Source organism: Thamnophis sirtalis, unplaced genomic scaffold, assembly GCF_051295495.1.
Source record: "Thamnophis sirtalis isolate CommonGarterSnake01/CBP01778 unplaced genomic scaffold, rThaSir2_p1.2 scaffold_3, whole genome shotgun sequence".
In the NCBI taxonomy this organism is placed as follows: domain Eukaryota; kingdom Metazoa; phylum Chordata; class Lepidosauria; order Squamata; family Natricidae; genus Thamnophis; species Thamnophis sirtalis.
Genome location: NW_028261383.1, coordinates 148199741 through 148213315, shown reverse-complemented (window position 1 = coordinate 148213315; position 13575 = coordinate 148199741). Strand labels below are relative to the sequence as shown.

The following is a 13575-nucleotide window of genomic DNA, read 5'->3' as shown; positions in this document are numbered from 1 at the left end:
AAACTTTATCTTGAAAAGATAAAGTTGGAGATTGAATTAAATTTGTCCAGTTCCTTTGGGTCCAGCACAGGCTTCTTGAGAAAAGGGTACGCTTCTTTCAAGATCAGCAGAACCACTTCATTTTGTAAAAAAGCATTAACTACTAGATGGACCCAACGACATCACCTCCCTAAAGGCCTTAACCAGCCAAGAGAGACATAGATGTAAAACACAGATAGCCGAATTAATAGCTCTGAGGATTCCTGTTCATTTCATCAGGCTAACAGGTTAAAACTCTTCCCAGCTAATCAGTTAAGACTATGCTCAGGCAACTCCATAGGACCTATGCAGTTATACCTTCTCCAATAGATGCCAAGAGCATTCTCAGAGCAGCCCTGTATATATTCCCCTGGCACCTCCATGACCGGTTGGGCAACCTTAAAAAGAGCTACTGATCAACTTTTTGTGAAATCAACAAGGGTGGAAAATCATATACATTTTGCTACTTTTGCTATTACCAAATAGGAAACATATGCAGAGAGAGTTGGGGCCAGGGGAACAGCCAGAACCTAGTCCAATTTTATAATTCCCAAGGAGACTCTGTGCAGGGGCACAATCAATATGTACAGGTAAAACTCAAAAAATTAGAATATCGTGCAAAAGTTCATTTATTTCAGTAATGCAACTTAAAAGGTGAAACTAATATATGAGATAGACTCATTACATGCAAAGCAAGATAGTTCAAGCCATGATTTGTCATAATTGTGATGATTATGGCATACAGCTCATGAAAACCCCAAATCCACAATCTCAGAATATTAGAATATTGTGAAAAGGTGCAATATTCTAGGCTCAAAGTGTCCCACGGGGCGCCCTAAACAAGGGGGGGAAGTGACTCCTCCCACACCTTCTCTGAAACATACAGTTCAGGTAAGATCAACTGCCAGTTTCCAGAGTGAGGTGTGGGAGGAGTAACACATGGGACATACCAAAGCTAGATGTCCTAGGGAGGGATCAATGGGCCTGAGCCCCTCGAGAGTCTAAGACTCCCTGCAGAACCCTGCTACCAAAGGCCGCATCTAGGCGGTAATGCCTAATGAACGGTGAAGGAGATGACCAGACGGCGGCCCGGCAGATCTCCTCTATGGGGGCCTGGGTGGCCCAGGCTGCTGAGGTGGCTGCACTTCTGGTGGAGTGCGTGTGATGCCCTCTGGAACCTGAATTCCCCATAACTGGTAGGCCTGTGAAATGGCCGCCCTGATCCACCTGGTGATGGTGGCCGGGGAAACCTTAGCGCCTCTGGTGGATGGTTGATATGACATGAAGAGGGCTTCTGAACGCCTAAAGGGTGCCGTGCCTTCAGATAGATGCGCAAGGCTCTTCTGACGTCCAACCTGTGCCAGGATCTTTCCCTATCCCTGGAGGGCTGCGGACAGAAGTCTGGCAGAACTATCTCTAGAGCCTTGTGGAAGGGGGAATTGACCTTGGGCATGAACGCGGGGTCCAATCTGGGGATGACCCGGTTCTCTAGGAAGGTGCAGAGGTCTGCTCTGCTGGAGAGAGCGTTGATCTCAGATACTCTCCTGGCTGAGGTGATGGCAACCAGGAAGACGACCTTAAGGGTCAGGAATTGTAGGGAAACTTCCCTCAAGGGTTTGAATGGTGCCTCCGTCAATGCCTGGAGGACCGTGGGTAAGTCCCAGGTAGGGAATCGATGGACCACTGGGGGTTTCAGATTCTCCGCTCCCTTAAGGAACCGCTTAAGGACCGGATGTTGGGACAAAGGAGGAGCATCCACTACCCCCCCCAAGACCGTGGAGAGAGCAGAGACCTGTCTTCTAAGGGTGCTGGGGGCCAAACCTTTCTCCAAACCTTCCTGCAGGAAGTCCAGAACCTGGGGTACCGAGGCCGAGGCAGGAACTATGTTCTTTGCCTTACACCAATCAGCAAAGGCCACCCATGAGGCGTTGTAGATGCGGGTGGTGGACTGCCTCCTGGACGCCTCAACGGTCCTAATGACCTTTGAGGAAAAATGGCCCCTCTCAGCTGTTCCCGCTCAATTACCAGAAGGTTAGATGGAGCCACTCTGGATCTGGGTGCTCCAGTGACCCCTGGTGCAGGGACACCTTCCCCAGGGGGATCCTCTAGTGGGGGGCTGAGGACAGCTCCACCAAGTCTGCTAGCCAGGGGTGGCGTGGCCAGAAGAGAGCCACTAGTATCATCTCTGCTCCCTCTGACACCAGCCTCCTCAGAACCCCGGGGATGAGGGGAGGGGGGGGGAAGGCGTAGAGTAGACCTGGTGGCCATCTGCAGCGCAGGGCGTCCGTGTCCATGGCTCCTCTGGACGGGAACCTTGATACGAAGTTCGGCAGCTGGGCATTTGCTTGGGTTGCGAAGAGATCCACCGCTGTGTGCCTGAACCTCTTGCAGATCTGCCGGAAGATGCTGGGATGGAGCTGCCATTCTCCGTTGTCGACCGTCTCCCTGCTGAGCCAATCCGCTTGCTGGTTCTCCGTCTCGGAGATGTGTTCCACTCTGATGGACTGGAGATGCCTCTCTGCCTAGTTTCCTAACTGGAGGGCCTCATTGCGAAAGGCCTTGGAGTGGGTGCCCCCTTGCCTGTTCACGTGGGCCTTGGCTGCCACGTTGTCCATTAGGACCAGGACATGGTGACCGGTCATCGTGGTCTTGAAGTGTCATAGGGCCAGGTGGATGGCCCTGAGCTCCAACCAGTTTATGTTGTGGCGTAGATCTGTTAGAGTCCAGCGGCCCTGGGCTATCTGGGTCTCCCCAGCCGAACAGGCTCGCGTCCGTCGTGAGTACCTTCCTTGCTGGTTCCTTGAAGAGGGATCCTCTGTCTAGTGCTGAGGTCAGCCACCAATGGAGGGAGAGCAACACCTGGGGCGACACTCGAACCTTGAACTTGGCATCACTCGTCCCTACCTTCTGGTATGGAAGCAGGAACCACTGAAGCTCCCTGGCGTGTAGGTGAGCCCAAGGCACGATTCCTATACAAGAGATGAATTTCCCAAGGAGCCTGGAAAGAAGAACTACAGGGACAGAGCGTAACTTGCGAACCTCATGGATCAGCTGCACAATGCTGTCCTTTCGTTCCTGGGGAAGGAAAACCTCCCCCAACACCAAATCTATAATAGATCCGAGGTGCTGGAGCCTGTTAGATGGGACCAGCTGGCTCTTCTCTAGGTGATAGAGAACCCCAGGGACCTGAGAGTGTCGATGATGATCCCTAGGTCCTGCCTGGCAGTGTCTAGGAACCTGGCTAGGATGAGGATGTCATCTAGGTAACAAAACAGTCAGACTGGGAAGGAGCGCAGGTGACCTGCGGCTGCAACCAGCACCTTGGTAAAGGTCCTGGGGGCTGAGGCCAGCCCGAAGGGTAGGGCCCTATATTGAAAGTGATTGCCCTCATGGGAGAATCTAAGGAACCTGCGATGTTCCGGGGCGATTCTGATGTGAAAGTAGGCCTCCGTGAGATCGATGGACGCTAGGAAGTTGCCCTGTCGGATGCCCTCTAAGATGGATTTCAGAGAAGCCATCTTGAACCTACGGTAGATCACCCTGGAATTGAGTAGTTTAGGATCCAGAATGGCTCTCCACCCCCCTGAACTCTTGGGGACCAGGAACAGGTTCGAATAGAATCCGGAACCTCTCTCCCCCTCTGGGACCTTCTCTATAGCCCTGATATCTAGTAGGTGTTTGATGGCCTTAGCTTTAAGGGCCTGTTTGGCTGGATCAGCAGAGGAGGCGAAGGTGCGGAACCGGTCAGGGGGTTGCGAGCGGAACTCCAGCTGTAACCCGAGCTTAACAGTCTGGAGGACCCACTCATCTGAGGTCACGCATTCCCAAGCATCCACGAAAAGGGAGAGGCGGCTCCCAATGGGGTGATCCGTGGAAGGGTCACTTGAATCTGCGGAATGGGCGACCGCCCCCTCCTCGAAAGGGCCGCTTGCTCTGCTGTTGGCCCCTGAATCTGTCCCTAGAGAACTGTCTATCCCCTTGTCTGTGGAACCTGGGGGTCTGGTACCTGTGACTCTGGACGTCCGATTCCGGCTGGCGGTAGGATGTTCTCCTGGGATAGGGAGCGTATCGGTGATCCGACCGCCTGGTCATGGCTGGGAGAACCTTCTTTTTGTTTTTGTCCTCCACCAGAAGCGGGCCCAGCGAGGCACCAAATAGCTTGTCCCCAGCGTAGTCTGTTCCTGCTAGGTGCCATTTGGTTCGGGACTCTGCCTGCCAGTGGCACAACCACAGCAAGCCCCGCTACGGAGGAAGATAAGGCTCTGGACGCATACTTAACTGCATCCAGGGTGGCGTCAGCAGAGAATTGCGTGGCTGCCAGCACCTTCGAGATGTGGTGCAGCAGTCGCACCTCCGTGGCCGGTGTTCTGTCTCTCAGCTGTTCCAGCCACAGCACAGTGGACCTGTTAAAAAAGGATGTAGAAGTGGCCGCCCTGATGGCCCAGGTTATTGCATGAAATGTTTTACGCAACACAGTCTCCGCCTTTTTATCATCTGCTTTAAGGCAGTTTGCAATGTCTCCCATCACCACGGTTGAGGCTGAGGCTAGAGTGGCGATCGGGTTGTCCACCTCCGGGAGCTGGAGTGCCTGGGCAAAGGTAGGGTTGAGGTTATAGAACCTCCACTCATTGCCCCCCGGATTGGGAAATGATCCTGGTTTAACCCACTGAGATTTTAGAACCTCCAGGAACATCTCTGGAGTTGGAATCTCCTTCTTCTCTACCAGGGGTCTATGGAAGGGACTCTTCTTACTACTCTTGCTGGTGCTAGGTGTGGCAGTGGCTGGCCTGGGGTCTGGTGGGGGATCCAGGTCTGCAGTGATTCTGGCCTTCCAGAGTAGGGAACTAAATAAGGAGGGGGAGGAAAAGGCCAGTGATGTTGGGGGCCTCTGTAGACTGAGTATCCTCATCCTCAGAAAGCCCCACCTCCTTCAACTCCCCTTCCTCTAGATCTGAGGCTTCACTGGCAGTGGAAGGGGAAGGGGACCTGGGCTCTCTGGCAGCAGAGGCTCTGGGATGGGTCTGATGGTCCCTGGGCTGGTCCCAGGAAGATCTATGCTGGGGCTCTGGGGCTGATGCTGCATACCAGCAGCCATCACTTGAGCTAAGGCCCTGGCTAAAACCTCCTGAAAGCTCTCAGGTAGCTCTGGAAGGGCAGGGCGGAGCTCTGGGGGTTGCAAGTGGTCCCTTGCCTCTAGCGAGTCTGGTGCCAGCCTGTGCCTTGCTGGGCTGGGGCCCCTGCGACCAAAGGGATCCCCCTTTGTCTCAGATGAGTGGGCAGGCGAAAGAGGGGGCAAAATGGGGCTGTGCCTTCTGCCTGAGCTCCTGGGGGAGCCAGGTGAGGTCACGTGGGTCTCTACCAACATGGGCAGCCTGTGGGGGGAACGTGATCTGGAAGGCGGTGGGCTAATAGTGACCCTGAACCTTCTTGAGGAGGCCCTGGTGACTCGACCTCCCTGGGAATGGGGCTCCTTACTGGATGTCCTGGAGGTGCCTCTTTTGCCAGGGGATCTCCCTCTAGGGCCCTGGGAAGCTCCCTTAGAAAGCCCCTTGCCTGGATCAGAGTCCCCTGGTCTCGGGCCTGCACCCCCGCTCTTCGCTGCCTCTGCCATAACACTCAGAGTTCTGTTGCTCACTCCCTCCTCGTTCTCTGCCGGCTGGTCTGCTCTGTGCAATGCTCGTGTCTCCTTTCCCAGCCGCCGATCCTCAGCTCGAGCGCCGGCCTGCACCGAGGCTTCTAGGCTTTCTGCGGATTCACCGGCAGAATAGGGCCACTCTAGGCCTCTTCCTCGATGCCTTCTGAGCACTCTCGGCGTCCGTAGGAAGAACGCCGATCACGCGCTCGACCATGTGCTCTCTTCAAGATGGCGGAGGGCCAAGATGGCGGCCGCCAGTCTGCGGGCCGATTCTCTGCAGCTTGGGATCGTTGGGGAAGTTCCGTCGGCTACCCGGTCCTCGGCTGGGCTCCTGGGTGCAAAGGGGCTTCCAAACACCCTGTGCGGCTCCTTTTGCCCTCTTACGCGACCGTCCGGTCGCTGGGGATCACACTAGCCGGCAGCATGGCTGGCTAGCGGCTGAGAGCACAGCAGGAGAGGTGAGTAATCCACAGAAATCTTCTTTAAGGGAAAAAACGCTGTAAGAAAAAATCCTTAAAAATCCTAAGGCAAGGTGATGCAGCCTGTAGAATCCTGAACGATTCGTAGAGGCTGCAAATCCTTAGAAAAAAAACTGAAGGAAAAAATCCTAAATCTTCCAAGTGAGGGAGAGCCAGGAAAACACTCCTTCTGGGCTGAAGTCTGAGGTTAATCTGGGGGAGCAGAAGGAGGATCGGAGGTGTGGCCTCAAGATTTACCTCAGACTCCAGGGCAAAAGGGCTGGGTTAATACCCATGTGTTACTCCTCCCACACCTCACTCTGGAAACGTTGGATGTTCCCAAAGTGTTGCATCAAAGCACATTAATAGAAAGTTATGTGGAAGGGAAAAGTGTGGAAGAAAAAGGTGCACAAGAAGCAGGGATGACCGCAGCCTGGAGGATTGTCAAGAAATGGCCATTCAAAAGTGTTGGGGACTTTCACAAGGAGTGGACTGAGGCTGGAGTCAGTGCATCAAGAGTCACCACACAGAGACGAATCCTGGACATGGGCTTCAAATGTCGTATTCCTCTTGTCAAGCCGCTCCTGAACAACAAGCGTCTTACCTGGGCTAAATAAAAACAGACCTGGTGTGTTGTCAGTGGTTGTCAAGATCTCTTTTCTGATGAAAGCAACTTTTGCATCTCATTTGGAAACCAAGGACCCAGAGTATGGAGGAAGAATGGGGAGGCACACACTGCAAGATGCTTGAAGTCCAGTGTGAAGTTTCCGGTCTGTTGATTTGGGTAGCCATGTCATCTGTTGGTGTTGGCCCACTGTGCTTCATTAAGTCCAGGGTCAATGCAGCCGTATACCAGGAGATTTTGGAGCACTTCATGCTTCCTTCCGCAGACAAGCTTTATGGGGATGCTGACTTCATTTTCCAGCAGGACATGGCACCTGCCCACACTGCCAAAAGCACCAAAACCTGGTTCAATGACCGTGGGATTACTGTGCTTGATTTTGCCAGCAAATTTGCCTGACCTGAACCCCATAGAGAATCTATGCGGCATGGCCAAGAGAAAGATGAGAGACATGAGACCGAACAATGCAGAAGAGCTGAAGGCCGCTATTGAAGCATCCTGGTCTTCCATAACACCTCAGCAGTGCCACAGTCTGATAGCTTCCATGCCACGCCGCATTAAGTCAGTAATTGCTGCAAAAGGGGCCCAAACCAAGTACTGAGTACATATGCATGCTTATACTTTTCAGAGGTCCGATATTGTTTTATGTACAATCCTTGTTTTATTGATTGCATGTAATATTCTAATTTTCTGAGATTGTGGATTTGGGGTTTTCATGAGCTGTAAGTCATAATCATCACAATTATGACAAATCATGGCTTGAACTATCTTGCTTTGCATGTAATGAGTCTATCTCATATATTAGTTTCACCTTTTAAGTTGCATTACTGAAATAAATGAACTTTTGCACGATATTCTAATTTTTTGAGTTTCATCTGTATAAGAATAAGGACACTAGAAAGACAATACCAAATATTTTCTTTTAAGTTTCAAATTGTGTTAAGTTTGTGTCCTACTCAGTTCACCTTTAAAATTGACCCTCATTATTTAAATTATTAACTCCTGTTTCTTTTCTTTCCTCACCACACATGAGCATAAAGTGAGATAGACTCTATTTGTTTCATAAATATGAATTCATTCTAGCCAGATCTTACTGTATTTTCTTTCCATATTATACTCTAACATGGTAGAGATTTATCATAACTAATTGTGGCCAGCATGAGATAATACACATTTAACCATATCTTTACTTCAGAGCAGATGATATGCAATCTGAAGATGGAGGTCATTAATATCTGTCCTTTGCCATAATTAGACCACTTTCTCATCAAACTACAACTTCCAGATGCTCTGGATCCTTATAAAAGGAAAAGGTGAAGGTTCTCCTCACACATATGTGCTAGTCATTCCTGACTCTAGGGGGCGGTGCTCATCTCCATTTCAAAGCCGAAGAGTCACCATTGTCTGCAGACGTCTCCGTGGTCATGTGGTCCGTGGTTATCCCTCCGTGGTGGGATTCTACTGAACCGTTAGAATCCCACCCCTGGACAGCGTCTATAGTGTACAAAAGCTTTAGTGGAGATTGAGACAGAAATAATAATTTCTGTACAATAATCTGGGATGTTTTGAGTTTCTACAATGCAATTCTGCCATGTACATTCTTGATCCACGCATTCCTCTTGATGCCAGGTGGAGTGTGAATGGCTGTATCTGAGAGATACTCAATGTTTCTTTGGAATAGCGCACACTACCTTCTATAGACCTCTTGGTGGGCTTGGTACCATCAACCATGATAACCTTCTGAACTGCCTTTAAGAAATAGCAGTTTGGGGCACATTCAGTGGTGGATACATTACAGAACCAGTTGTGGTTTGGCAGCTTGAGTCGCTGGAACAGGCAGCAACCCAGGCCTGCCACATCCCCAAAATGGTTCCCTGGTTGCCACCGCCAACTTATTTTTCAGTTCTACGCATGTGGATAACAATTTACATTGCACTGTGCATGCGTGCATGGCGTGTTTCAAGCACGCAAAGCGCGCACTTGAGCAAACCAGCCATAATGCTGGCCAGAACCCACCCCTGCTGCATTGGCACCTAAGCGGGCAGTATTAGTCAATGATTGGGGGAGGCAGTGTTCCAGCCCTTGGGACACTATGTTATTTAACATCTAGATGAAACTTGTGAGGGAGGTCAACCATCAGTTCAAGATGAGGTGTCATAAATAAAGTGATAATAACCCATTTGGTATTTTGGGCCAATCTGGAGATGCCACAAAGCTCTGAAGCTGTGTCTGAAGGTTGTAAGGGTCTAGCTGAGCGGGGGAGGGGGGGTTGGGGGGGGGGAAAATCAGATTAAAATCAAATTAAATCCTACCAAGATGGAACTGCTATTGGTATGTAAACATCAAAGCAGTTAGTCTGGAAAGGGTTGTACTCCTGAAATAATGGTTTATGACTCATGGCTCTTTGTGGATGCTTAGCTGGGTCTTTGCCCATCTTTGGCTAGTATATCAGATAAAATCCTATCTTGGTCAGAATGATTGGAAAATATCAAATTATGCCCAGTATTAATTATATACGTTTTAGTTTTATTGTTCACTGCCCAGAGTCTATACAGATTTGATAATAAATAACAATCTGAGTTAATTTGGAAAAGCTTTGTGGCTTACACAGAAATCTAAAAAACTATAAACCCATACATATTCTTAGTATCTATATACTCCTGAAATTCCTACCTTAAATAAAGGTTATCCTCACACACATTTTTACAAATAGCGCTTTAAAAATATTATTACTGCAGATACTTGTGGAGAAGCCAAAAATCTTAGGTGCCAAAATTGCATTCAGCTTATACACAGATGGCTTTTATGTGGGCGTATGCAGTAATAACTTTTCAAAAGCACCCATACATCATATAATATATCTGCAGGTAAGTCCATTGGTGGTTATGTAGATCATGGAATTTTTAAGCAACCACCATGAAAAATGTGGGTTGGCTCATTGGTGGATGGTGCATTTTTCATGGTATTTTGGTTAAAAATTTAAGAGTCAACTTATTTACAAGTATATACATTATTATTGTGACAACACACTAAAAATCAAAAAGCCCTGATCATGCATATAAAAACACCCATCAATTTTATAGGCATAGCATTATTAACAAAATCTTTCCTTCCTAGTAGCTACAGTATTTTGCTTGCATGTAGTTTTTACTTAGAGGTTTCTCTCTCATCTCATCTTTCTCTCTCTTATCTCTCTCATCTCATCTCTCTCTATCTTTCCTGTTCTCTACCCAAGATTACCTAACTTATTCATACACATATTTTTCCTTGACTAGAAAGCAACAGAAAGATGTGCTAGAATACTTTCATTGCTCACATTGCTGAGCCCTATTCTTTTTTCAGGAATAAGAAGGGAGTATTATTATCACCAATTTAAGATGGAGCAGCTTAAAAAAAGTGCTGGTAGGGAAAGCATCCATAATTCACTCTCTCAACTGGAGGCAAAGTTTGATAGATGAGTAAACCCATAGAACCCCATTTTTCAAAATCCAATCTCTTGATAGTAGAGGAAAGTAAGCAAGCAAAGAGCTTGGAAGCCTCTCTGATTCCCTTTAGGACCCAGCTTTTGTTGAGACTGTTCTCCAGTGCGCTGCTTGGAGTGTCCAAGCATGGGTTAACACAGTCTATCTGCCCTTGGACTGAGTGAGTTTTTTCCTTGACCACGCCTCCCCTTGCCTCCATATTTTCAGTTTAAAAACGCCGGTGAGGACTAAATTAGGGAGCTCTCCAGTCCAAGAGCAGATAGACTGATCTCCCCAACATCAATCTGACCACATTTGATTGCACATTGCTAATAAGAAACCAACTATACCATCTGAGACGTTGAAGTGCTGAGAGGCTTCCGGGCTGGTTGTTCTTCCCCCTCTGGTCGCAAGCGGGTTGGAATGCCTGAGTCACCCGTCTAGCTGCTGCTGGCGGGCAAGGGGGGGTGGTGCGGGAGGATTCCCAACCCCAGTGATCCCCAGTAGCTGGATTTCAGTGCCGCGCCATTGTCCTGCGCTTCGGCGGCACCAGCGATGCTCTTTTTCTGCCCGGCAACAGCGGTGGCCAAATTCGCGTGCTTTCTCCTCATTGACAGACAATTTTGGTGGGCAGAGGCTGCGCACGCAGTGGCCATTTTCTTTCCATTCTGACTTGCGAAGGAGCCGAGCACGGAGCGTCGAAACTTGTGAGAGAGGAAGTCACATATCTTGCTTCTCAGCCGCAGATCACCGCCGGGAGCCATGGGGCCTAGTCCGGGGCACCGGCTAGTCCTGCCCTCCTGCCTGTTAATACTCAGGGACCAGAGAGCGGTTGGGGGAAGGGTTCTGTCCACTTGGCGGCCCTCTTCTCCCCTAGAGATCTGCAGGCCCGCTTGAGCCGGCTGGCCAGCGCCTGGTGTCCGCTTGCTGCGAGCATAGCCAAGACCAGAAGTCTGCCCATCATTAGGGATTCAAGGGCAGCATGGCTGACGACAGTCTGGAGGCACAGGAGGTGCAGGCAGGGCGCTCCAGCAAATGCAGCAGGCTAGACCTTCCACCCAAGGGGGGGAAAGGGACCAGGGGCACCACCAGAAAGACCTCCCCGGGGCCCTCAGGGACCGTTGATAAGGCCAGAGGGGGTCACCGTCAGCATAGACCTGAGGAAGGGAAGGCCCCGCATGTCCACGGCCCTTGTTCTCCTCCTGAGCAAGGAGAACTTCCCCCTGAGTCAGGCAGGCGTAAGGAACGTCGCCCTACCAGCAGATGTCGCCCAAAGGAGGATAAGGGCACATCCTTATCCGCTGAAATGAGAGAGCTAATTTCCTTAGCCATATCTCAAGGTATAGCGGAGGGCATTAGGCAAAAGGAATCCCACAAGTTAGGCTCCTCCAAGGCCAAACAGGCATCTGCAGCCACTGCCACACAGGCCCCATCCTCCCCGGGTTCCTCTGTAGCCACAGAGGAGTCTTCAGGGGGTGAAGAGGAGGCTGAGGGGTTCGAACTATCTGAGGATGATGATCTTCCCCCAGACAAGCCTGCCTTTACAGGTCTCTTTAAGCCGTCCTTGTTTAAGTCCATACTTCACAAGGCCAAGGTGGCAACCAAACTGGGTTCTACCCCCAAACCTAACGTTGTACCACCTTCTTCCTCAAAAGACCCCAAGGAAGGGCTGTTTAAGGAAATGGCTCCCACTCAGGAGCTCATACCTGTCCCAGATCTATTCATGGACGTTGTCCAAAGACAGTGGGTTCAGCTAGGTACCTTAACAAATCCCAGCGGTGGGGATAAATCCCTTTATACCGTGGAAAGTAGAATGGAGGACATCTTAAAGCTGCCTGAGGTGGATGCCCCGGTGATCTCTTTGACCGGAGTCCTTCGGGATTGGGCGGCATATAAATTCATTAAACTTTAAACTTTGACCTCTAATTCGAACCTACCAGCCGACCTCCTGGAAGGCCTAAAAGCTGAAGACAAGAGATCAGAGAAGGCGTGCCATAAGACACACCAGGCGGCCGCCTGGGCAATCAGGGCATCCACCTCGGCTTCCTTTTTCACCAGAGCATCTTTACTCTGGCTGAAGCAGCTTAGGGCCAAACCTCCTTCCCGGGGCTCTCACTGGCGCCATGATCTCAGCAAGATCATTACGGCTGTGGAGTACTCCGCTGACGCCTCACTAAATGCTGCAAAGTTTGCCTCCAGGGCACTGGCGTCCAACATCACATCTCGACGCCTCCTTTGGCTCCGCCACTGGCAGGCGGATATGAAGGCGAAGTGGAAGCTAGCTTCCACTCCCTTCAAGGGCGCTCAGTTATTTGGGGAGGCTTTGGATAAATTTGTCATTGAGACAAAAGATAAACGTAAAATTCTCCCAGCCACTCTGAAAAAGAACGAGCGCAAGGGCTCAGGATCCTTTTGCAAACAGGCGTTTCGGAGTCAGAACGCTGCTCAGGCATCCACCTCTTCCTCATTCTAGAGGTCTTACAACCAAGGGGGCGATAGGACTAAGGATAGGAACTCCTTTGGGTCACACAACAGACAACAGCAGTATTCTTTTCGGAAGCCACCAAATGTCCCTCAGCCAGGGGGCCGTCAGCCACCCAGATCCCCAGTGGCTGCAGTTAGCTGTCTGGCACTTGAGGGGGAGCTCCTGAGGAAGCAGAATGTCTCTGACAAGGTCATACGCACTATCCAGGCGACCAGGAGGCCTTCCACCACCAGAATATACGATGCAACATGGGTCGCCTTTTTCACCTGGTGTAAGACTAAAAACATTAAGGACATTTCTACTACAGTCCCTCAATTTCTGGACTTTCTGCAAGAGGGTCTGGACAAGGGGCTGGTGCCTAGTACCCTCCATCGCCAGGTGGCGGCCTTGTCTACCATTCTTGCCAGGGGCTCTTCCCAGTCGCTGAGTTAGCACCCGCAGGTCAAGAGCTTTCTGAAGGGTGCGGTGAACATCAGCCCGCCAGCAGTTCATCACTACCCGTCCTGGAACCTTCCTTTCGTCCTATGAACATTGACGGGTCCTCCGTTCGAGCCCATTCGAACGGCAAGTCTACATCATCTGACCATCAAGATGGCCATTCTGGTAGCTATTACATTGGCTCGCAGAGTGTCCGAACTGGCGGCACTTTCCATCAGGGAGGACCTATGCATTGTACACACTGAGAGAGTCATATGGAGACTTGACTCCACATTTCTACCTAAGATCAACACTCATTTCCATAGATCTCAGGAAGTAATTCTGCCTAATTTTTGTCCCAAGCCTTCTCATCCTAGGGAGCGTGAATGGCATAAACTGGACATAAGATGTGCTGTACGCATTTATGTTAAGAGGACTAAGGAGTTCCATCGCTCCAAATCCTTCTGTGTGTCTTTCTA

General features: G+C 50.3%; 1 protein-coding gene across 5 annotated transcripts in view; it reads right to left on the bottom strand.

The window, feature by feature from the left end:
• The window catches only part of LOC106557354 (transmembrane protease serine 12-like), a 43287-nt gene that overhangs the window by 15135 nt on the left and 14577 nt on the right, over positions 1-13575 (bottom strand). The gene's annotated exons all lie outside the window — the stretch shown is intronic.